Source organism: Mesoplodon mirus (assembly GCF_964341445.2).
Source record: "Mesoplodon mirus genome assembly, chromosome: 14".
In the NCBI taxonomy this organism is placed as follows: Eukaryota; Metazoa; Chordata; class Mammalia; order Artiodactyla; family Ziphiidae; genus Mesoplodon; species Mesoplodon mirus.
The window spans coordinates 56,305,168-56,330,646 of record NC_138990.1 but is presented as its reverse complement, the minus strand read 5'-3'; the positions used below and the strand labels follow the sequence as shown (position 1 = coordinate 56,330,646).

Sequence of the window (25,479 nt, the reverse complement as noted above, 5' to 3'; positions counted from 1 at the left end):
GCTTATCAGAACACACTTTTTAAAGCATGTTTCATAACAAACAGCACACAATTGTAGATAGCGGCACAGAGCCACCGGGACTCCAGAACAGGTATCTGATGCCAGAACGCAGGAGAGCAGTGCCCTTCACTGCTGCTCCCATTTCACCCAGCCTGATGTTGAACTCCCTCCTTCCTTCTTGCTGGAGATTTTCTATAAACCAGATGTCAACAAATATATTGGATTTTTTATACTTTAATCTGTTTAACATTTCGAAAGTGTTGAAAGAGTTGGGCACATTATTCATTTCAACTATAGCTACTTTCTGATTACCTGGGGAAGGGATTAGCAGGATACCTGTGTGAAGCAAGGTATCCCAGAAGCCACCTCACTGGGTTTAAAATCTAACTGGTACACAGCCGTCAGTGGGAAGACTGATGGAGGGCGTTCAGTAAAAATTAAGAGCCTAGGAAACGCACAGGTCCCCGGGCCAGAACAAAGCAACTGAATGATGGTTCCACCTGGGAGTCGAGGTGGGAGGTTTTCCCTGCCATGCTCCTGGGGACAAAAGTGAAGTCAAAACTTCCTTGCAGGGCTTCCCTGGTAGCGCAGTGGTTGAGAATCTGCCTGTCAATGCAGGGGACACGGGTTCGAGCCCTGGTCTGGGAAGATCCCACATGCCGCAGAGCAACTGGGCCCCTGAGCCACAATTACTGAGCCTGCGCGTCTGGAGCCTGTGCTCCGCAACAAGAGAGGCTGAGACAGTGAGAGGCCCGCGCACCGCGATGAAGAGTGGCCCCCACTTGCCACAACTAGAGAAAGCCCTCGCACAGAAACAAAGACCCAGCACAGCAAAAATAAATAAATTAATTAATTAAAAAAAAAAAACTTCCTTGCAGCAGTGATGAATTCCTCATCAGAGGGCCTCCCGCTTTTGCCGAGCTGATTTCGTGAGTGGTAAATGAAGTGGTCCTCAAAGAGAGAGCTGATAGAGGAGGAAACAGGAAAAGCACAACCGAATCCCCAAACATGCCCCGCATAGTGAAACGGGAGGAACTTTCAGAAGTGATGAGAGAGACCAGTCCAACCCCAGCTCTGTCTCAGACACGTTTTCTTCCTTCCTGACTCATCAGGTTTCTTTAGGAAAGCCTGGTGAGAAGGGATTAGGAAGCAGGCAAGGGAGCCAGCCTTTTCTGGCAACATGCGGCTTTGTGATTTCAGATTCTGCAAGTCTTCAAGAACAGCCTCGGTATGCTAGCATTCTAGGCTGGAGGCCAGCAACAGTACAGCTACAGTGAAGCGCATGAGATGGCTGGTGCTGTCAGCCAGAGACCCAAGGACTTTCCTGGGGCTGCACCTCTCTGGAAGTTTGAAGCTATCGCGAGAGGTTTGCCTTCTTGAAAGGTGTAAATGTCACCAGCCAGGAGTGGCAACCTTCTTGAAATGCGCAAACGTCACCAGCCAGGAGTGGCAGATGCCAAGAGGCATCTGAAAACAGATCTCCATCTGGTAATGGGTTAGGCTTCCTGGGACACAGATTAGAATAGTTTGAAATAAAGCGACGGAAGCACCGGTTTGGCTTTTCACATATTGTTATGGTCTCTGGGTCATTTCCTGCCTTTGGAATTTATTTCCTTTCCAGCTTCAGCAGAACCCAATGAATACAAGAAAGAGATTGGGAGTTTTCTTCGCCTGGGGCCCAGCAGAGGGGTAGCTCTGTATCTGTGAACTTTTACCTCTGAGGTGGGTGCCTCTTCCCATCTGCTCTCACTGAGCCCGGTAGGAGGGAAGCTTTAGGAATGGAACAATACATGGGGAAGGGAGCCATCTCCAGTTAAGTCAGATGAATCCTCTTGTTCCTAGAAAACAAAAAGGGAAAGAATCGATTGGGAGGGTGCAAAGGATGCCTTATGGGGGGGAGCTCTTTACTATCGGTATCCCATTCAGGGAGGGACACAGCCCCTCTCGGAAGGAGGCCGACACCAGCTCCATGTGGTTAGGTACTGAGGACAGGTTGCTTCCCAGCCATGACCTGTTTTGTTTTATTTTACTAACCTTCGTTTCCCACTTTGTCCCCCCAGAGATTTAACGTAGCAACAACTGTCTTCCTGGCAGCATTTTAATGCTCATTCTGGGCACTTTGAAGCTGATGTGAATCCTTATTGCAAAATTTCTCCGCAGCTCCCAGTATGCCCTGAACAGCCGCTGTAGTTCTGCAGTGCAGGGACGCCCCGGAGGTCAGGGTGAACCGTGTAACTCAGAGGGCTGTTAAGAGCTGGTCAAAACTTAATGCAGAGGCTGCTGCCACTGCCGTTTCTCTAAGTCTGAAAAGGTTTGTCTCTCTGGAGAGTGATCCACAGTCACAAGTTCCTTCTGAAAAGCCAGCTCATGCAGGCCTTGCCGTCAGGAGGAAGCTCGTGGAGTCTGTTCACATGTCCACAGCCCATCTCCCTCTAGGCTGAGAGATCAGAGTTCACAGCTTTAGAGGAAGGGCTGATTTTTGCCCCAATCCTCAGCCTAAGCACAGCTAAACTGGCAGCAAGTGCCCTGTCAGTGCAAAGGAAGGGGCAGCTGGTGATCATCCTTTATCCTGGTGGCCCCTCCCCCATCCCCAGAAACAAGAACCAGAACACTCTCCCCTCCCCAACTGCCTTGACAGGAAGCCAGGTTATCACTGTGGCTCAGTGTCCACAGAAATGGTCTGTGACCTTCACAGTGATGTTTCCAACATTGAGGAAGTTCCAGGGGAAGTAAGTAAGTGGCTAGGGACAGAGTTGGCTCTATAAATAAGCAGCGTCAGAAACACCTGTACGGTATGATTTTCAAAGCAATGAGAAGTCTGCTGAAGAGCCCCATTCTTCCTCTACAAAAGAGCACTCTGGAGGATTAAGGCATTGTGTTTCCATGTAAAAGTGTAACCTGGGACTGGTTAACTTTCTAAGCCTTTGCTTTTAAACTTTAGAGAGTCTTGATTGCACAGGTCTGGCAGGAGGCCAGGGATCTGCATATTTTATCAAGCCCACCTGCTGATGCTGGTACAGGTGGTCTATGGACCATACTTTGTAAAACTATGCTGAGAGAATTGTGAATTATTGTCATATTAACATGGACTAACTGGTAATACCTGGATTCCAGGCCAGGCTTTGGCGCTCTGTGTGGGCAAGATAGTTTAATTCTCGGAGATTGAAGGCCTCAGGACCAGATGGTGACCGCTATAAATTTAGTTGGAGGCTGGTTTCTAAATTATGGCTCAAAAGCCTGCAAAGTATGAGGATTGGTCCACAGGGTCAAAGAGGGCAGGACGTCTGCAGCATGTCCTGAATACTCACTGAAGTTCTGTGGTGCAGAAAACCCCAGAGGCCCAAGAGGACCCTCTGACCTCAGGGCTGCAGTCCTGATATCCTACATCTTGGGGTACAAGAACTGAAGGAATAGATATATCTCCTTTCCTTGACCTCAGCCATTTCAAAATGGGAAAAAGGAAAAGGGAGAAAATAGATTTATTCAGTGCTTTATATGCCTTTATATCTGTTAAATTCTCAAGTAGCCCTAGTATCATTAGTCCCATTTTGAAGATGAGAAAATTGAGGATTAAAGATGTTGCACAACATTGTACTTCAGCTATACTTCAATAAAAAATAAATTTAAAAAATCACAACATTGTGATTCAACTATACTTCAATAAAAAATATATTTTAAAAAAAGATATTGGATAACTTTCAAAAATTCCCAAGGTCATATGACTATTGAATGCTTGAGCTGAAATTTGAACTCCCGTCTACCAAAGTCCAAGTTCCGTTTTCTTTTCACAAAACCATTCATAACTAAAAGTTATGCTGTGACCGTTCTGAGGGCCTAGATGTTTTGACACCCTCAAAATACCCTCGCCTCTCCCTGACCTTCATCCATACCTGTTACCCATTCTATTTCAGAATCTCACCTCATCTTTGATCTTTATTCCATCCCTGGTCTGCAACCAATCTCTCAGTCCTGCTCATTTCTTATTACCATAAATTCTTTAGCCCCAGGGGTGAAATATCATCACCTCTCCTGGGCCCAGGAGGACTTTTCTGATCCATAATTACTCCAGCCAATGACTTTAAGGCCAGTGGGTCCTAGAGAACCCAGGATATCGCCAGAGGTTTCCACGGATTGAGAATCCTCAAATGCTTGAGAGGCATTAGTGTATTTACTGATCTGAGACCCCTCCCCTCAATCCCAATCCCTGTCCTCCCTACACCCCATCCCCAGATCTCTTCTCAAATCAGGGCAGAGATGCAGGAAACCTGGATCAGCTGTTGCCCTTCTATTAGGAGGAAATGCCGCCTCAAACCTCAACTTCCTAGTGACAGTGATTATTCTGGAATGCTGGGCACCCCCTAGTGGGAGTAACAGAGAGAAAAGACAGACTTTTGATGCTGTTCTCAATAACCCACCCACCCCCAGCTTCCTGCCCCTCAGCTGTCTTTGCCTTTGCGCCCATCTCACTGTTCTTGAAATGATTCATTCTTCCCACGATGACTGGGCCTTTTGCCCCATAAAACCCTCCCTGTCTTTACAGACATAATGAACTAAAATTAAGCAGAAGGCAACTCAGGCAGAACAGCAGGAAAAACTTCCTATAGTGAGAGCTCTTAAAACTCTAAAATTCCTTATAAGGCAAACTACGACCTGACTGCACTGGGAAAACAATAGAGAATATCTCGGAAAGATAATTTTGGAAATGAGGAGGATGAGGGAAAGACTGCTTTCCTGATTTCGAAATATATGTTAATACACACATCTGACCCCCCCAGCCTGAACTGAAGACTTGCATCAATGCCCTGTGCTATGTTTAATGCCCTGTGCTATGTCTTACCTCTTCTAAGGCCAAGGGAACACTCAACATTTACCCATTTTGGAATAAACTGATAAAGCCCTGTCCTAGCAGAGGGGCAGCCCATCTGTGGACTGGGCACTATAGACCACTGTGGGACATTCTGAACATTTGTCACTATCACTCACTCTTTAAAGACCCTGGCCATAGCCACCCCCCCCATGACAGGGGATGAGCCCTATTACATTATAATCAATAAACCATTTTCTGAGTACCTACAATACACAAGGCTCAGGTAGACCCGATCTTACGTATCTTAAAGATCTGCCCACATCTAGTTTAGTCCTTTGTCCAAAAGAGGGATTTAATAAAAACGAGAGAGAGAGAGCTAAAGTTTTCAAGTGCATGCATTAAGAATTCTTCTGGGCATATTCACAGTCCACATTTTAGTTAAATACCTCATCATTTGCTCACTGGGCAGGGGTCAGCCAATCTCATCCTGCAGCCCAATTCCTGTCCCTAGGGGATGTTATAATTGCATAGCATCTCACCTCTCTGTGCTTTTGGTTGTTATGGTCTTACTTGTTCCTGGATTTGAGTCAACTCATTAGTGCCCATTCAAGTTAACCTTTTCTGATAAGTTCCCTGAAACCTTGCTCATAATGCTAGCAATTCCAGTGCAGAATTATCTCTGCTCTGGCTTCTGCCTCATCTCGAACCAAGTCAATTGGACAGTCTAATCTCCCAATGGCTTACAATGTTGATCTCTTTCATCTTTTCTTTCAGAGCCATTTGATGATGTTCATCTCTCTGACAGCCAAGAACTTTGGAAAAATCTCTCCCCTCAGGCATTTCCATTTTTGTGTCCTTGCAAACTCAGCAGAGGCCTTTCACGAGGAACCTCCGTGGGGTGTTAGAGGACACACTGGACCCCAGTTCACGGGACCTCTGGGAGGCAGAGAAAGGTCAAGGATGCTCCATGGTCAGCCTCTCCGGCCTAACAGCAGAAGCTGGGACTCCTTCCTGCATAACTTGGGCTTCAGTTAAGGGCATTTTTTAGTCTGGAGACCTTTGACCTCCACTCTGAACGGAACACTCAAAGGGTGAAGTAAGGTTCTCTGTTGGCAGGAAAGACACACTGATCTCTGGCCCTGGTGTGTCCGCCAACCTGGAAAGACACCCGAACTGTGGTGAGTTAGCTGAGCCACCTAGAGCGCTACTTACTGTCAGAGTCAACCATTCCTCTTCATGTAAGCTGGCCTTGACTTTGGAAGAAAGGGTAGTGATGTGTTTATGTGCTCAGAGGAGAAAACACTATGGAGAGAGAATGAGAATTAAAAGGAATAAACCCAACTGGAGGCTGCTTTGGGTGACTGGCAAAGAAATCATAGAGAAGCTCTGACCTGTAGAGATAGAGAAGCATAGAGAAGCTCTGACCTGTATCTCCTGTAGAGATACAGGAACTTCCACTACTCCTGTCTCTATTTTAGAAGAAATAAAAGTTAAATCATAAATCTAAAGGTGAAGGTGCATTCATCTGGGGAGAGGAACAAACAAGCTGTTACATTTCAAACGGATATTAGGGCTGCAAAAAATGAATACTTTTAACCTGCTAGGAGAAGTGCTTCTTTCCTGAAAGTTACCATCGATTAGGCACCAACACCAAAGAGAAGGTTACGAAAAATTCCTTTTCATGCAGGTTAAGAAGCATTAACTCGGGCTGTCTGTACTTAGCTGGATTCCTAGTACTGGATGCTTTCCAACAAGGAGAAAGGTGGGCAACCAGAGCAGTTATGCGAAATTCAGGTGTGCACTTTGTGGGTAAAGGTGAGGAGAGGGTGCTTCAGCTGGCCCAGAGCTGCACCAAACAGAAAGCAATGGTTATGGAGCTTGGGGGGTGTCCAGCAGTGATGGGGTCCCTGGATCAGGCCTTGAGAGACCCAACATTGAACCCCCATGGCAGTGCTTGTGGGCAGCAGGAGAGGTCTAAGCTGCCTGCCAGTACCTACAGCAAGTTTGATAGATATACATTATCTGCTCATATCCCCAAGGGAAGGGAGTTATGTGCCAGCTGTAAACCTCCCAGGAAAGACAGGTGTGCAGCTCTTAGATGGCATTCAAGGAAACCAGGTGAGGGCTTGAACTCCGGCCAGAGAAGCAGGGTGTGTGACGCCTGAGGGAGCGGGGTGGGAGCCATTAGGACTATACACTCAGGCAGGGAAGAATGGGGTGTGGTGTGCCCATGAAAGGTGGGTGTGAGCATTCCAGAGCCTCCATAATGTTTACGAAAGAAGCTTTGGTAAATATAGACTATAAGCCATTCTGACTGTCCTCAAAGGTTTTCTCCAGCTGAGCTTCTGGTTCTTTTAAAGCTACAACATAAGGACGTTCTCAATAAAGTTGAAGTTAAGAAACAGCCTCAGGGACTTCCCTGGCGGTCCAGTGGTTAAGACTCCGCTTCCACGGCAGGGGGTGAGGGTTCAATCCCTGGTCGGGCTGCACGGCCAAAAAAAATTAAAAACAAAATGAAAAAAATAGCCACAGATTGGATGAGATCATAGCTATGTTTTGGAATCATAGTAGCTGAAGTTAAAGCAAGCGCTCCAGGTCTTCATCAACTTGACTTTCTTCCCCTCACTTCTAGGAAGGCTGTAAACCACTCTACTTTGTCCTTTCAACCCTTTATTTCCTGGGGTTCGCTGGAGCCAGTACGTGCCACCTCCCAACCCCGTGTTCAGTTAACCTCATGGCAGCTCACAATCAGCCATGGTGGGAGTATTTATACTATGGAAATTGGCCAACACTACCAATCAGAGCTTTATGTTTGTTTCTGGAGAGCCAGTTGTTAAACATTTACCAGTACACCATGCCTGTTGCTAAAAGTCCTTACATGGGGGAAGGGGCAGTGAACTGAGGGGGAAGGATGTCCAGGGGTGGGGGAGGGATGGTGAAGCCCAGAGTGTCCAGAGGGAAGCAGTAGATTGCCAGGATTGGGTCTGCCTGCCTCACAAATACCGCCCCCCGCAACACAAGCCTTGCATCCAGTATTTCACCTGCTGTGTGTCTATGACACATGGAGATATTGCTTTCTGTTCACTGGGGCGGAGCGGGGGTGTTTTACCTCCCCACTGAACTTGTTCTGAGGTTTCTGGTGCAGGTATAATAACCTAGGTACAGAATGTTTTTTTCTATTATGGATTTTAAAGTGTTTTCATGGAGATTCAATCCCACTTTTCCTCTTCCAACCTCCCCTGCCTCCTGGCTTCCCCGCCACCCCCTTCCAACAATACGTGCTCTCTCTCCTTCGCCTATATGTGCTTCCCACTGACCTTTGGATGCAACATCTTATCTATTATAAAAATATCCCTGAGCCAGAAAATTATTACTCACTCTAGAAGAGAGTTTTTTTATTGTACATGTAAATCACCTGGAGAATCTTGTTAAAAAGCAGATTCGGGGCTTCCCTGGTGGCGCAGTGGTTGAGAGTCCGCCTGCTGATGCAGGGGACACGGGTTCGTGCCCCGGTCCGGGAAGATCCCACATGCCGCAGAGAGGCTAGGCCCGTGAGCCATGGCCGCTGGGTCTGCGCGTCCGGAGCCTGTGCTCCGCAACGGGAGAGGCCAGAACAGTGAGAGGCCCGCGTACCGCAAAAAAAAAAAAAAAAAAAAAAAAAAAAAAAGCAGATTTGCATTCAGTAGGTCTGGCTGGGCCCTGAGATTCCTCATTTCTAACAAGCTCCCAGGTGATACTGACGCTGCTGGTCAGCAAATCTTTCTCTCAGTAGCAGAGCTGTCGGCTGGACACGTTAATCAACGTGTCTCCAACAGTTGTCTCGCCCTTCTACCGTTTCTACTTTAAGAAGTTCCACCTCCATTTCTGGAAGAGGCAGCGCCTCCCAGGCTATTGGACCAGGAGTAGGATCATAACCCAGCAACCAAATCTATATGCCAGGCGGGCTGGATTCTCTTTCAAGAATCTGAGCTAGAAGGCTGTCCTAGCCTGGGTTCCCCCACAAAGCAGAGCCTGAGACAGAAGTTGGCACATAGCAATTTATGTGAGAATCCCATAGAATAAGAGGGCAGGATATGGGGAGCAAAAGAAGGAAGGAATAAAAAGCAGTACTAGGATGTGTTTGTTCTTGAACTGATCCTGGCAAAGTGCAACAGGCACTCGGTCCCGTGGGATGTGCCAGTGGGCCTTCTACTATGCATCTCATTACTATCTCAAGCATTTATATGGCCTTTCCTTTATGAAATTACTGATTAAATGCTTGATAACCCTTTACTTTCCAGTTTTCAAATAATTACTTGGCTCCCTAGTATAATGGTTAGTCACCAATAAATTCTATTTTATATGATTATGAACTCATGGATTTAAATATATTTAGGGCACTTCAATACACTGCAGTTATTATTCTAATGGGTGCTCAAATTATCCCATCTTTGGTCAGTGGAAGCTTATTCCTGTTGGTTCCTGAGTTTTTTGATACAACCCCAGTAGTCTTTTATGGCTTCCTTCTTTTCTGGTATGATAAGATATCCAACAGAACTTTCTGTGATGATGGTAATGCTCTGTATCTGCATTCTATGATGCTTTAGCCACTAGCCACATGTAGCTATTAACTACCTGAAATGTAGTTAATACAACTGAGGAACTGAATTTTAAACTTTATTTAACCATTGATTGATTTGATTTTAAATAGACGCATGGGGCCAATTGCCACCATATTGGCCAACACTATTCTATTTTGTAACAAATGAAGAAACTTAGGTACAGAGAAGCAGTGGGATTTATCTGTGATGTAATTCAATCCTTATCATTAGAATAGTGCAGGGAATGACTGCCTCTAAATAATCTGGGAAACGTTTAAAATACTGATTTCTGAGCCTCACCCTCAGATATTCTGATTCATTATGTATGAGGTGGTGCTCAAGAATCCGTTGTTTTAAAAGTTGTTATTTTAATATTACCATGCGGGGACTTTCCTGGTGGCGCAGTGGTTAAGAATCCGCCTGCCAGTGCAGGGGACATGGGTTTGAGCCCTGGTCCGGGAAGATCCCACATGCCACAGAGCAACTGAGCCTGTGTGCCACAACTACTGAGCCTGCGCTCTAGAGCCTGCGAGCCACAACTACTGAGCCCATGTGCCACAACTACTGAAGGCCGCATGCCTAGAGCCCGTGCTCTGCAACAAGAGAAGCCACGGCAATGAGAAGCCCGCACACCGCAACAGAGACCCAACACAGCCAAAACTAAATAAATAATTAAAATATTACCATGTGATTCTGACGAGCAGCTAGGTTCCAGAACCATTATATTAGATTACTGGAATGTAGTATTTATGTTACAGCTATGGTTCATTGAAGATTATTCCAGTGAATCAACTGTACATCTTTAACTCCTTGTGGTAAGTTTCTGAACTCGGAGGATCCATAGCACTCTGCTAGTTATGGAATCAAGAGCTACAGGTGCTTACAGAGGCTTTCCTCTCTCTGGCTTCAGTACAGGTCTCTGGCCTTAGTCTGTTTCCCTGCTATAACACACATACCATGGACTGAGTAGCTTATAAACAGTAGAAATTTATTTCTCACAATTCTGGAGGCTGAGAAGTCCAAGATCAAGGCACCAGCTGATTCAGTGTCTGGTGAGAGTCCGCTTCTTATACACCATCTTTTCACTGAGGCCTCTTTTATAAGGGCACTAATCTCATCCGTGAGGGTTCTGCCCTCATGATCTAATCACCTCTCAATGACCTCCACCTTCTAATACCATCACCTTGTGGGGTGAGAGTTCAACATATGAACTGGGGGGACAGAAACATTCAGATCATAGCATGGCCCACATTCATCCATAATTTTATTTTTTTTAAATTTATTTATTTTTTATTTTATTTTTTTTTGTGGTACGCGGGCCTCTCACTGTTGTGGCCTCTCCCATTGCGGAGCACAGGCTCCAGATGCACAGGCTCAGCGGCCATGGCTCACGGGCCCAGCCGCTCCGCGGCACGTGGGATCCTCCCGGACCGGGGCACGAACCCGTGTCCCCTGCATCGGCAGGCGGACTCTCAACCACTGCGCCACTAGGGAAGCCCCCATCCATAATTTTAAAAGACACAAAGCCAAGCCAAGAGTGGACAGCCTTCACCCTCAGACCAGCCTTCCTAACCCACTGTACCTTCTGTGTATGTCGAGAATTGTGAAAGATCTAAGATTTTACCCTGTTTACGCAATAACCAGTTAGCTGCCACAGATTCATGGATGCTGGTAGAAGACCCGAGACTCCTGGGCCAAAGACAAAGGACTTCATTACATTCTACACACAGAGCAACATGAGATTCATGTTCATGTCATTTCCCCTTGCCCTCCTCCAATCCCAAGGGGGTGACAGGGTAGCCCAGGTGGATACCACACACACAGTGGGTTTCCAACACAGCTGAAGAACCCCAGTCTTTTATAATGGGCTGCCCAACTTTGAACTTGCCCAACTTTGCCCCAGAGGGAGACATTGTCTTTATTATAAAGTACAGAAAACAAAGCTTCCTTCTGCTCCAGAGGGAAGATACTATCTCTATCTGCCAAGGCTGTTCAATATAAAAATACCCCTGAAAAGACAGTCTCAACAAAAGGCTGCCGATGCCTTTGCTTGAAGACGTGCAGAAACATGAAAGACCCGTGAAGAATAGTCTCCCCACAGTGTACACCCCAGGGCTCTATTCTTGGTCCATCCTCAGCACAGTGAACCTGAACCAAGACTAAAGTACCTAGATAGAGACCCTCTATGTTCTCCCAGCTAGGATGATTTTGCACATGGCTCTGTTCCCTAGCAGGAGGTCGTAATGCATAGAAGAGCAGCCTCTAAAGTCACACCATCTGGGTTCGCATCTCAGCTATGCCACGTATTAGCTGTATGTCATTGAGAACTTTATTTAACCTCTCCATGCCTCAGTCTCCTCATCTATAAAATGGGAATATAATAACACCTACCTTGAGGTTATTATAACAATTACATGAGATTACCAAATTATTATAAAGATTACATGAGATTGTAAATATTACATGTAAAGTATTTAATACAAGTTTCAGAGTGAGTCCTCTGTAAATATTAGCCATTGCTATTATCGCTCTTTTATTATTCATGCATTCTCATGACTTTACCTACCATGGTAGACCTACTTGCTCATATAGAGCTCCAACACTCACTGGCTTTTTTGGGTTTAGCTAAAATGTCCAATTCTGACCTGTGTCCGCCCACTGCAACCTGAGAGCCAGTGTGACACCCTGTTGGGTTTGCTCTTTTCTAGCACGGGCACACTATGGCCTAATTAGCCAAATACAACCTGCCACCTGTTTTTTTTAATAGTTTTTTTGGAACCCAGTCACATCTGGTCATTTACATATTGTCTATGGCTGCTTTAGAGCAACAACAGAGTTGAATAGGAAAGACTAAAATATTTACTATTTGGTCCTTTAAAGAAAAAGTTTGCCAGTCCTTGCCCTCTTCTATTCACAGCCTGTAAACCAACCCCATGCAACAATCTTGGGGTTATTGATCACCAAGGGGACCAGGTAAGGGTGGAGAAGAATCACTGCCAGCTCTCTTCATTCGAAAAACAACTCCAAAGTACTGTTAGTAGAGAAGGCATCAATTTAACCTTTTAAGAGCACTGCTTTATATTATCCTTCTCGGAATTGGACTATTTACATAGTCCATCATTTGGCTAATATCCATCCAGCAAGCAAAACGTTAATAAACTTTCTTTGTGTAAAATTATTGGCTTAAAAACAGAAGAGTATTTCTAAAGGAAACTTCCTTTGATTCAAGGATTTTATCAAAGAGGACCCTAAAAATAAATTATCCTTTCAAATAAGAGTAAATATAGATAGAATTTATCACTTGCATTTTCTCCACAAATATCTTTGACACGTTAATAACCGCCTAATGAAGACAGACATTAGATGAATATTTATGATGGCCATGGTTGATGAATATGATCCATGAACTATGCTTTGAGTACTGGATTTCAGAACAAAGTCATAAGATACAGTTAGTCATCATAATTGAATATGCATTGAATGACCACTTTATATTAGGCCCTCAACCCACATAGAACTTTCAACTTCCTTTGTGCAATACTTTTTCAGGGCAGAGAGACAGAAAGTTACTTGAGAAGTCCAACTCTGACCAAATAACAACACAGATGCTTTTATCATGTTCAGAGGGCAGGCTTCAACAGCCTTCTGAAAGCAGCCCCAAACCCAAAAGTTCAAAAAGGGTGAGTGGGGAGAGAGTGTTTGGTAATTAGTGTTTTTTTTGTAATGAAAACCCTATAATATTTTAGAAAATTCAGAGAAAAACTCCCTTTCTCCCTGTACCCTAGTACATTTGCTTTTTTGTGTGTACATTTTTGTGTATTCCCATTTAGACTTCATCCAAATGCATCCACATGTTCACATACTCTGAGAGTTTATCCTGATAAAAACAATTTTTAAAGTGTGTACAGAGGTTTCTCCACAATATGTTCATCTCAGAGGAATCAATAGCGTCATGTATTAGAGCTGCGAGTGACTCTCAAGACTCGCTAGACATTGGCACCACTTGGGAAGTTTTTTTTTTTTTTTAAATACTAACATTCTGGGCCCACCTGCCAAACATCCTGATTTAATTAGGCTGAGGTGGGATCAAGAGTTGGGTATTATTTTAAAGCTCCCTCAGGTAATTCTAAAATGCAGCCAGGCTTGGAGCCATTGACTGAGCCCAGTAACTTAATTTTACAGGTCAAATACTGAGTTCTGGGAGTGTACTTCAAACCTGCTGCCTTTTCCCCGGCCAAAAGCTTCCTGGATCCCTGGAAACTACAGCAAATAAACAGCCTCTATGAAAAGGAAAATGCTCAAAGCCTTCCTTGGGTGGGCAGGTTGGATGTACTCCAGGGTTCTGTGAATAAGGATTTAGCCCTTGCAAAGCATAGAACAAAACTTTCTTGAAATATTCAAGATCTATAAATAGAGGGTCTGGTATCATCCCTTAATTGGAGCTGCACCTTTGACCTAGTTAGAATATATTGTCCAAATGTTTGGGATTGTGTTCTCTCAGCCATCCATCCTCAGCTGAACATTCAACAGAATGACGACCAATATTTAGAATTCTCCTGAGAGCGTAGGCTCCAAAACTGAAGCTTCCGCTCTTCTCTTTTCCATGTGGTTGAAATTTAAAGTGCTTCTGTGTCGGCTCTCCCTTTGGGAATATCCTCTGGAACTGGAGATTAATCATTATGCAAATATTAAATACTTTGAAAGTTTGAGAAAGGAAGGGAATTTGTTTAAGCAATCCTGTTATTGTAGTTTAAATGAGAGATAACAAACAGCAGTTGTGATTTGACCTGCATTCAAATTCTGTACAGTTTATGTGATTTCAAATTATATTTAATTCTTCTTTGAGATTTATATGTATCCTTGCCAAAACTTCTGGATTCCCATAAATCTCCAGATACATTGCCCCTCACCCAGCCTGTTTGCACTTCCTCCCAGACCTAAAGGCTGTTCTGGGAAAAGACAGATTAAAACATTTCTCTCTTGGAATGTTAGTTTGACTGAGATGTTATTTAGATTTTTAAAATAGCCTAAATGCCTGGGATGATCTGAAAGGAAATGCTGCGGAGTCTAATGTTGCCTAATAAATAGAGCAAGTCATGCTCACTCAGGCACAGCCCAGAGGGAAAAACAGTCTTCACTCTTATCCTGAAGGTCAAAACTCCTTGGGTTCACTTGTCATATTTTCTCTGTGTCCTCACGGGTTTCTGAACAATAGACTGCTAGTTAATAATTCTTTATATTAAACTTCCCCTGTTCAAATCACTGGGTGGTTTCTCTCTCTTGATCTGACCCATACTGATACCATGCCTTTGCTAGACACTGAGGTCCCCAAGAGCAAATGAAGTGCTGCAGGGCTGGGACTGGGGTGAGGCAAGCAAGGCACATAGGTTCATGGCCTTGCAGGGTTGTTCAAGTGCAGGGTGGGCACCTGAGGGTGGGCACCTCCTATAATGCTGGGTCCTAGGTCACTGGTTTGCCTCTCCCTAGTCCAGGCCCTGCTGTGCTCTTTCCTTTCCTTTCCTTTTCTTTTCCTTTTTTTTTTTCCAGAGCTTAGTCTAACATATTCCAGAGAATTCTAGTTAGTACTTGTTATCGACTGAATGTTTGTGTGTCCCCTCCCCCCAGTACACATATTGAAGCCCTAACCTCCAATGTGATGGTATTTGGAGACGGGGTCTTTGGGAGGTAATTAGGTTTAGCTGAGGTCATGAGGGTGGGGACCTCATTTGGGGATTAATGACCTTATAGGAAGAGGAAGATAGAGAGAGAGAGCTCTCTCTCCACATGCATTCGCCAAGGAAAGGCCATGTGAGCACAGATAGAGGCCAGGAAGTGGGTCCTCACCAGGAACTGAATCTATTAGCAACTTGATCTTAGACTTCCCAGTCTCCAAAACTATGAGAAATAAACGTCTGTTGCTTCAGCCATCCAGTGATGGCATTTTGCTATGGCAGCCTGAGCTAAGACAGTGCTCAATTAGCATTTAGTGAAAGGCTGAATTACTTTTCCCTTTCAGAATCATTTCTCTAATTCAGCTTAAGAAAACAGTTGAATCTAGAAGCAGTATAGGGTGATGTTCAAAACTTGGACTCTGAAGTCTTGTAGACCCAGGGTAAAACCTACCACAGCCCTGATCCAGTTATTCTCTGTGCCTCAGTTTCTTTAGCTGTAAAGTAGACATAATAATACCTACTTCATGGAGTTGTGGAAAGGATTAAATAAGATTATGCATGTAAAAGACCTAGTTCAATGCCCTCAAATATCAGCTTGTAGGGTTGATAGTAAGCTAAAGTTACTCCCCATCAAATTAACCAAAATTCCCCCTACTCTGAGTCACAAAATGATGAAATTAAAAACCAAAATTCAGTATGTCAGTAAGTAGTCTTTCAGAGAGGGTCTAAAATCACAAAAGTTGAACATTGCCTCTCTCTGTTCCAAGAGCCAAACAAAAGCCAAAGTAAACAAAGTTTAGGAAGGAACGTAAAAAACAGAGCAATGGAATCAATCGCTTTTCCCATAAGAGAAGACTGGTTTAGAGTAAACATTCAGTCAGTTCTTTTTTTGTTTCCCTTTCAGAAAGTTGAAACTTTATTCAAATTCAATTCAATGAGGATATTTAGTGCTTCTTCCATGTTCCAGGAATTATGCTAGCTAGTAAAGATTCAAAAATAAGATATCCTTGCTCTCCAGCAGCTGAAGGTCTTGAGGTACAGAGATAAGCATGTAAACAAAGCAAAGGTTATTTTGAGTGATGGTTACTCTAACTGAGGTGAAGTTCACGGATTCTGCAGGAGAGAAAGAGGGACCTGGCAAGGTCAGAAAATCGCTCCCAGAGAAGAAAAAGGTAGTATTTGTATTGCTATTGCCCTGCAGAAGTGGAAAGGGAAAAATGGAAGGCATGACTCGCATTTTTCAAGTGACTAGAGGAAGATGGTGTTTTGTCTGCGATGTGACCGACAAGGGTGTAATTTCCAAAATATACAGACAGCTCAATAACAAAAAAAACAAACAACCCAATCCAAAAAATGGGCAGAAGACCTAAACAGGCATTTCTCCAAAGAAGACATACAGATGGCCTATAGGCACGTGAAAAGAAGCTCAGCTTCACTAATTATTGGAGAAATGCAAATCAAAACTACGATGAGGTATCACCTCACACCGGTCAGAATGGCCAGCATTAAAAAGTCTACAAATAATAAATGCTGGAAAGGGTGTGGAGAAAAGGAAACCCTCCTACACTGTTGGTGGGAATGTAACTTGGTGCAGCCACTAAGGAAAACAGTATGGATGTTCCTTAAAAAACTAAAAAATAGAGTTACCGTATGATCCAGCAATCCCACTTCTGGGCATATCCAGAGAAAGGTCTAATTTGAAAAGATACGTGCACCCCAATGTTCATAGCAGCACTAGTAACATAGCCAAGACATGGAAGCAACCTGAGTGTCCATCAGTGGATGAATGGATAAAGAAGATGCGGTACATACACACGTAAATATATACGTATGTACATACACACAATGGAATACTACTCAGCCATAAAAAAGAATGAAATAACGCCATTTGCCTCAACATGGATGGACCTAGAGATGATCATACTAAGTGAAGTAAGTCAGGAAGAGAAAGACAAATATCATATGATATCACTTATATGTGGAATCTTAAAAAATGATACAAATGAACTTATCTGTAAAACAGAAACAGACTCACAGACATAGAAAACAAGCTTATGGTTACCAAAGCAGAAAGGGGGTGGGGGAGGGATAAATTAGGAGTTTGGGATTAGCAAATACAAACTACTATACAAAATAGACAAACAACAAAGTCCTACTGTATAGTACAGGGAAATATATTCAATATTCTGTAATAAACCATAGTGAAAAAGATATGAAAAAGAATATATATACATATATAACTGAATCACTTTGCTGTATACCAGAAACTAACACAACACTGTAAATCAACTTTACTTCAGTTAAAAATTATCTGAAACTTGTTGTTAGAGTATTTGTTCATTCTGAACTAATGATACTGACAATGATAGCTGCCACTTATTAAGTACTTACAACATACTAGGCATTTTGTATGCCTTAATTCATTTCAATCCTTTCCCAAACCCTGGAAGGTCAGAATTATTATCACCATTTTACAACTACAGGAACTGAGGCTCTGTGAGATTAGGTAACTCTCAGCCAGAGTAATAGAGCAAAGACCACCACCTTCCCCAGCTCTGCTCTTGACCTGCTTCTGTTGCCTTTGTCCAATTTCTAATAATCTCTGCTTGTATACAAAATCACACAGGGCCCATAGAGCATTTCTAAACCTAAGCAAACATGACCTAAATGTCTTCATGAAACGCTGGCTATTACATAGGCCAGATTCAACCAGCTTTTATTTACAACTGAAAATTATATTTTAACAGAAAAATAGATGTGCTACCCAAATCCAATCAACTTATTGTATCACATCTCTAAAACAGGTCTACCAGGTTATTAATTGTAGCCACAAAGAATAACACAAGAAAATGTTCTTGGATTTATACCATCCTCAGCCCAATAAGTAAGGCTTCCAGCACATAGCCTAACACACTATTCTGTCTCCTTCCCTTTCTCTGGTACAAGTTGTAGAAATGAAACAGTGAGCTGTGCAGGCAGATCAGGAGAGAACAAATGGAAAGCAAGGCATCCAAAAACAACAGCATAGAGAATTACAGTCTTATCACCCACAGGCGTGGTCCACAGTCCTCTCCAAATCACCTCTTGAGAGACACAATTGCCAGTTATGGTTTCACCCAGGAACTGGCCTTGGGCCACAGCCTTTCATTCACTTGGCCAGGGACACTACACACCTAAGAGGTCATTCCCAGCCAATAAATATGCTCTCCATGGTCCCTTTAATCAAGCCCTCTATTGATGTTGGAGATAAGCTCATTAAAAGTAACCAAAGGACAGAATTGGGAACCATGGAAGTAGGATAGGAAGAGTAAGCTACATAAAATGGAAGCCCTTGGAACAATTATATGAAGAGCCCCAGGGAATGATTTTGAGGTGGAGGTTGGAGGGAAGCAGGACATGTATGTTGTGACATGTCTACTTAGATTCTGGCACTCCAAAAAGAGAACTTATGACATTTGAACACACATTTCCTAGTTTGGGAAGGAATAATAATGAGATGAGATTACTATATGCTGAGCACTTTGCCCAGTACATAGGAAGAACTCAATAAAAAAGAGCTGCCACTACTATTATCATTAAAAATTTGCTCCTTATCATTAAGACTAGTTAAGGATGTTATACAAGATATAGTGCTTCTGTGTATATAAGGGGCTGCCGAGGTGGGTATTGTGGTAGGCTTGAAATGGCCCTCCCGAAGGTACCAGGTCCTAATCCCTGGAAACTATAAATGTTACATTATTTGAAAAAATCAGTCTTTGCAGATGAGATTAAGTTAAAGATCTTGAGATGGAAGAGTTTATTTTGGATTACCTGTGTGGGCCCTAAATGCAACCACAAGTGTCCTTATAAGAGAGAGGAAGTTTACACACACACACACACACACACACACACACACACACACACACACGTGTGGCAATGTGAAGATAGAGCAGAGAGAAATTTAAAGATGCTGGCCTTGAACTGGGCTTGAATATTGGAGTGATGAAGCCACAAACCAAGGAATGCTAGCAGCCACCAGAAGCTGGAAAATGCAGGGAACAGATTCTCTCCTGGAGCCTCTGGAGGGCACACAGTCCTGCCAATACTGAACTTGGCCCAGTGATACCGAGATTGGACTTCTGACCTCCAGAACTGTGAGATAATAAACTTTGATTGTTTTAAGCCACCAGGTTTGTGGTACAGCAGCCACAGAAAACTAATACAAGTATTAACTGGCTTTTCAACCTTATCAGCAAAACTTATCAGTAAACTGTTGTCCAGCATGAGGCCTAGCTAATAGGTATTAATTGGATTATGCAGTTTCAAAGGTATAGACAATGATGCGCTGATAAACCAGTACTCTGGAGAAAAAAACAAAACAAAACAAAACCCTGATTTTTAGCAGATGCCAACTCCTTTACTATAAATACTCCCACCATGGCCCAATTCCAAAGATTTAACATCTGGCTCACACAATTCTTTAGTACTGAACAATCAGCTCCCACAAACTGGTAGGAGCTGACTTCAGAACCTCCCTGTAGAGGTGCTCCAAACCACTAGCAAAATTGCTCTCAAACTGTACTGAGCATAATTTAATTTCTCCTTGATAATCCTGAAGGGTACTTCATCGTATTGTAGTTCCTGAGAGTCAACATGGGGAACATTAATTACCATTGTGCTGTGTATGTGCAGAGTTGCTAATGAACAGAGTCGTGGTGGATAGATTAAACACCGAAGGGCTGAGAAGGAAAAGGCAGAACAGAATGTCCCATCGGTTGTTAGTTGTATGGTTTTATTCCTTGGGGAGCTCTGGAAGGAATCCAGCAGAGGCTATCCCCTTCCTGAGGTAAATTTATTATGGTGTAAATAGTAATAACTGTGACAGAAATCATAATCATTTTCTCTCAATGGAATAAGGCTTTGCAATTTTCAAAGTGAATTGGACTTTCACCTTGAGGAAAATAGAATAGAGGCTTTATCTCCAGAAACAAATGAAGTGTGTAAAATTGAGTCTCTCTCTTCAGCCTCATTCTACAGACTTCTCAGTAGCATTCCAGTTGTACATATCTGGGGCTTGGGAAATTTTCATAGCTCTTGGGAAGGAAATTAACTAAAACATACAACATCTCTGGCAAGAGGCACAATTTCACACAAAAACTTTCTTGCAATAACTTCACATATTGCTTCCCCTGGTGGAATCACTGTCTCTAGGGAAAGCTTGGGTCTAAAACAACAACTCTTGTTTTTAATGAAAGTGAGAGCTGAATGCTAAAACCAGAAGCCTTTATTTCTCAAGGAGAAGTCTCCATCTTAAAAATCACTTTTTACGGATGCCGACACGACAGAGATAAGTTCTTCCAGATTTTTTTCTTTATGTTTTCAGAGCATAAAAACATTTTAAAACTTCTTGAGTGAAAAAAATAAGCAAATATGGTTACTACTTCTGCAACTCAACAGTGTTTCCTGTAGATGAAATATTCCAGAGTATTTGCTATTTATTGATACATGAAATTGGAGGTGGTGGGTGGTCACTGGAGAAAGATTGGTGGTTATGTGATTTATTCCTCAGTTAGGTTATGGGAATCAATGCTTTCAAATTTCAAAATTGCTTTACATGGCATATATGTATGCCATATATGATATATATTAATATGTAAATATATTAATATTTATTGTACATATTATATACATAAATTATATATATTTACAGAAATAAAAGCACTATAGTTATTAGCCATCGTTGCTAGTAAAGGACAATAAATCCATTTCAATATTAAAGGATGAGGTTACCACTTGTGTTTCAATATGGATGTAGTGCATGCCCTTTATGTTCCCATATGAACAAGGACCAGGATCTGAACCACAGGCTGTACTTCATGGTGTACCCTATTTATAAAAGATTTTCCAAATGCCTTTGTTGATCATCACAGTGATGAGATGGTATTAAGATGTTCAACAAACGCCTACTGCAGGCAACATGTTCATTCCTTATAGGAAGAGGAGGGTCAGAGCTAGGAGGGTGAAGGACTAGATTTATGAAGCTTCAGTCCCTTCATCAGAGAGTGACAGGGAGCCAGTTCAAGCTCTCTGACTGTCCCACAGGCATTGTGGTATAAAAGTAGACAATTTGCTGTGAGCTTAAAATACAAAACCAATAACCACTCTTAACTTTGCTACTGGATTGACTAATTGTTTTGCTTGTGAAATTATGTACACCTTGCAGAAAATTTTAAGAAAATCTTTGCAGTGTACATCAATTGAGCCCCCAAAATGACTTCCCTCTATTATAACACAAATGTCTGTCTGTAACAATTTTAACTAGCACATTCCCACAAGTAAGTGTGTTCAAAAACCCCTAAAAAGATTCTAATAATCAGATGTCAAATACAATGAGGTAGGAGGAGGACGAAGGAGAGTATGGAGAAGTAACAATTCATAGATAATCCAGTAATGCAACCTCTCAAGTTAAAATATATAATCTCAACTGCTACTCCAAGAATTCCAAAGCATGTTCTTGCTCTTGGATAAAATCAGTAACAAAAATGAGATGGTCAAAAGATAATAGCAAAAAGCAATCAGGAGAAATCATGATTTTGTAATATCCCCAAGCCAAAGGAACAATCCCCAAAGAGTAGGAGGAGGGGCTTCCCTGGTGGCGCAGTGGTTGAGAGTCCGCCTGCCGATGCAGGGGACACGGGTTCATGCCCCGGTCCGGGAAGATTCCACATGCCGCGGAGCGGCTGGGCCCATGAGCCGTGGCCGCTGAGCCTGCGCGTCCCGTCCGGAGCCTGTGCTCCGCAACGGGAGAGGCCACAACAGTGAGAGGCCCGTGTACCAAAAAAAAAAAAAAAAAGAGTGAGAGGAAGGTGGGTTTGTGGATTAAGATATAGACCAAGGTTTGAATCCTGGGTGTCCATTTACAAGCTGTGGAATAACCTTGGGCAATTCACCTAATTCCTCTGAACCTTAATTTCCTCATTTCTTTTTTTTTTAACAAAATTTTTTTTTTTTTTTTTTTTTTTTTTTTTTTTTTTTGCGGTATGCGGGCCTCTCACTGTTGTGGCCTCCCCCATTGCGGAGCACAGGCTCCGGATGCTCAGGCCCAGCGGCCATGGCTCACGGGCCCAGCCGCTCCGCGGCATATGGGATCCTCCCAGACCGGGGCACGAACCCGTATCCCCTGCATCGGCAGGCGGACTCTCAACCACTGCGCCACCAGGGAGGCCCCAAAAAATTTTTTTTAATTAATTAATTTATTTTTATTTTTGGCTGCCTTGGGTCTTTGTTGCTGTGTGTGGGTTTTTCTCTAGTTGCGGTGACGGGGGGCTACTCTTCGCTGTGGTTCACGGGCTTCTCATTGGGTGGCTTCTCTTGTCGCAGAGCATGCGCTCTAGGCGCGTGGGCTTCAGTAGTTGTGGCACGTGAGCTCAGTAGTTGTGGCTCAAGGGCTCTAGAGCGCAGGCTCAGTAGCTGTGGCGCACGGGCTTAGTTGCTCCGCAGCATGTGGGATCTTCCCGGACCAGGGCTCGAACCCGTGTCCCCTGCACTGGCAGGTGGATTCTTAACTACTGCACCACCAGGGAAGTCCCACTCACTTCTTTTTTTTTTTTTTTAACATCTTTATTAGAGTATAATTGCTTTACAATGGTGTGTTAGTTTCTGCTTTATAACAAAATGAATCAGTTATACATATACATATGTTCCCATATCTCTTCCCTCTTGTGTCTCCCTCCCTCCCACCCTCCCTATCCGACCCCTCTAGGTGGTCACAAAGCACCGAGCTGATCTCCCTGTGCTATGCGGCTGCTTCCCACTAGCTATCTATACCCTCACTTCTTAAGTAAGAGAATTACACCTACTTCATAAGGTTTTTAAGAAGATGCATAGTAGAAGCTCAGTAATTCTAACTGTCAGCTAACAGATAGGAAAGTCTGCTGTGTGGTTCTCTCTGAGGCTGTGGGTGAGTGGATAAGGATGCCTCTAGCTGATGTGTGTCAGGGGATATAGCTGTTCTGAGAGTCAGGAAGGGTTGGGAGTGTGTGAAGGCTCCCCTGCTCCTATACTTCATTTGTATACTTTTGTCACCACCACAGGAGTCACCTGGCTGTGGTTAAGCCTTCACTGAGATGGTATGCATCATTCCAATTCCCATCTGGATGGAAGAGGGCCCAGAATTATTGACCTGCCTCTCAGCAAAGATTCACCGACTGCCCCCCTCCAGGAAGTCATCTGAGGGGCGGGTGTCCCGCGGTGGCAAGAGGCCTTGCAGCTGACAGCATACATTCTTTGCCCATTCTATGTATCTTGTACTGAGAGGCAGAACAGCACAGTGATAAGGAGGACAGGTTTTGATGTCAAACAGACCTATTTTCAAAGCCTACCTCTGCCATGTGCCACTTCTAAGCCACAGTCTTCTAAACAGTAAATAATGATCATAATAGCATTTACCTCACAGGGTCATTAGGAAAATTAATGGCCAGCATATACTGAGTGCTCTCTCCATGCAAGTACTATTCTAAGGGCTTTGTTTAATTTAACTCATTTTTCACTTCAACTCTGTGAAGTATTAGCATCCCCATTTTACAGATGGAGAAACTGAAACACAGTTTCCACTGCTTGCCCAAGGAATCAGAGCCATATTAGTTTGGCTCTGTGACCGTGTTGTTAACTACTATGCAACCTGGCCTAAGGAGAATAAATGAAATACGCACATACAGCACTTAGCAGTGTCTGGCACTTAGAAACCAATCCACATGCGGTAGTAGTGTAGTAAAGTTAGCTACTGTGCATCTGATACTTCTTTATGAATTCCTGTTTGGGTTGCTACCTGAACCTCTGTTGGTATGTGTTGACAGCATTTGTAGTCTGGCTCATCAGTAGATAAAGTCATGATGCAGATTTTGGGGGTCCATTCTGGCTGAATTTTCCCAAGTCATTGGAACTATCAGTGAACGGCTGGGCAGACTGATCAATAGGACCTGCAGTAATTGTTATTCATCCCCTGGGTAATTTGGCACCTGATCTCACCAAACCATTGAGAAATTGGTTTTATGGGCAACTAACTTCAGAAATGATGAATCTTGGCAAAAACTATGGCCATCATTTAGGCTAATAAATTTTTCTATGTGATAATTCCCTATGTGAGTTACAAACTTAGTAACATAATTTGAAAGGAAATTATTTTGTGTTCATGGTTGTGCGAACAGGAGGAGAGTAAGAAGAGAGGGAAAGTTAGAGGTTAGCAGTATAATTCTGCAAATATCCCAAGTGGGGAAAAAAACCCAAATGACAGAAAAAGGAACTATTAAGGAAGATGCAATTGCAATCTTATTGGATATATTTTTATCACCATTTACTCCATGTCTTGTAGCTTTTCTGAAAATCAAGACTATCAAAGGGATCATAAAATGATTCCACTCTGCATCAACTGTGTTTTGTAGAGGAGAGAATGAAGGTTCTCAAGCGCTACCACCAGATGGGCTGGAATTTTAATACCAGCCTCCATACTTACCAGCTGCGCAAATTTGGCTGCATTCCTTAACCAATGTGTGCAGAAATTCTCTGATAGCTAAAATTCAAATAGTATCCCTCATCCAACAAATTTGCAGCAAGGATTAAAGTGTGTTAAAGTTTTGTCACATAGGAAATGCTCAATAAATGGTAGTTAATGTTGTCATTACTATCTTAGATTGGTTTCTCTTTAAATAAATTTCTGTGACCTAAATGAGGAAGCTGATTCAAGGCATATATCCAGATATTTCTTAAAGGGATTTTTTTTCATCCAAATTATATGCATCAATATTGTTTACTTGAGTGGAAGAAATTCTAGAGTGGAGAACTGACTTTCTAATGACTAGACAAAATTAGTCGAGTAAATTATCCAATCAGTTCAGGAGGAAAAAAAACGGGGTTCAAAGGTTCCTTACCCCCCTCTGCCTATGGGTTCAGTTTACTGCTGCAACCCTCTAATTTGCTTTAGCTGTGGAGACATGGTCATTCCATTGCCAGTTTTACCCAGAAACTGGAACTATATTTCGAAATAGGACAATTGGATTTAGAAAATTACTTTTATACGAATAGAACTCAATTATAACTAGTTATCCAAATATCCAGTGACGGCATAATAAAAATTTAGGGCCTTCATTTAATTAAATGCTCCGGTTTACTATTCCCTAAAAGTAGTTACACACATTTGGGAACTGCTCTCTTTCACGTATTTAAAATAGCATCTAACATTAAGACAGTAATTTATTAAGAAATAACCTGCTGGGCTTCCCTGGTGGCGCAGTGGTTAAGAATCCACCTGCCAATGCAGGGGACACGAGTTCGAGCCCTGGTCCGGGAAGATCCCACATGCCGCGGAGCAACTAAGCCCGTGCGCCACAACTACTGAGCCTGCACTCTAGAGCCCACGAGCCACAACTACTGAAGCCCGTGCGCC

At 43.1% G+C, this 25,479-nt stretch overlaps 1 long non-coding RNA gene across 2 annotated transcripts in view; it reads right to left on the bottom strand.

Annotated features, from left to right (window-relative positions):
* The window catches only part of LOC309815293, a 117,362-nt gene that overhangs the window by 44,311 nt on the left and 47,572 nt on the right, over positions 1-25,479 (bottom strand). For both annotated transcript variants that reach the window (XR_014295837.1, XR_014295838.1), the window contains exon 3: positions 1,716-1,838. This is a non-coding gene — a long non-coding RNA (uncharacterized lncRNA). The remainder of the gene's footprint in view (positions 1-1,715; positions 1,839-25,479) is intronic.